Here is a 771-nt window from a genome sequence, read left to right as displayed (position 1 = left end):
AGAAAGAAAGAAAGAAAGAAAGAAAGAAAGAAGAGATGAAGGAAGGAATGAGGAAAGAAGGGAAGGAAATAAAATAAGTTGGAAAAGCAGGAAGGGGAAAAGTGAATAGTGGATATGACTTGAATAGTGGGTAATTCTTAGAGAGAGAGAGTTGTAAGAGAAAAGGCATCCAGATAAGTCATTAGCTGTCAGCTAAAAAAACAAAAGCCACTTTCCATGTATCAAGTGTGAAATGTTTAATATAGGAAACACAGGCTTATGCAGCCAATGGAAGACCTGGAATCAAATAATAAAGAAGTCACTGGGATTAGATGGAGATGGGGAGAATTCTCACAAGTATGCCATTCACATGCTTGGCTACAACTGTGCTTGAAGAAAAATAACTTTGCTTTCTCTTAAGCCTTCCAGATCTTGTATTTGTACTTCTTCTTGGCAAACTCTAAATTAGATACATGCAGGGAAGAGAATTCTGGGCTATGTATTTGGTGGTTTCACTTCTGCATTAAGGCAGAAATGATGTCAGTGACACTGAGCTGACATTGGGCAACCCAGGATGCCAGACAAGTGCTAGTAACCAATACCTACATATGGAGAGACAGAGAACATAGTCAAAAGCACATCTCTTCCGAAACTGGATTCTTTGGTGGAAGATAAGAACGGAAAAATAAGCTGGAGTGAGGTGTGTACTTATTTTCTGTAGAAACTGGGAGAAGAAAAACAAATAGCAGAGGAAAAAATAGCTGAAAGATTAACTGCAGAATAACAACTAAT

The sequence above is a fragment of the Mandrillus leucophaeus genome, unplaced genomic scaffold, assembly GCF_000951045.1.
Source record: "Mandrillus leucophaeus isolate KB7577 unplaced genomic scaffold, Mleu.le_1.0 Scaffold861, whole genome shotgun sequence".
Lineage (NCBI taxonomy): Eukaryota > Metazoa > Chordata > Mammalia > Primates > Cercopithecidae > Mandrillus > Mandrillus leucophaeus.
This window is presented reverse-complemented; position numbering follows the sequence as displayed.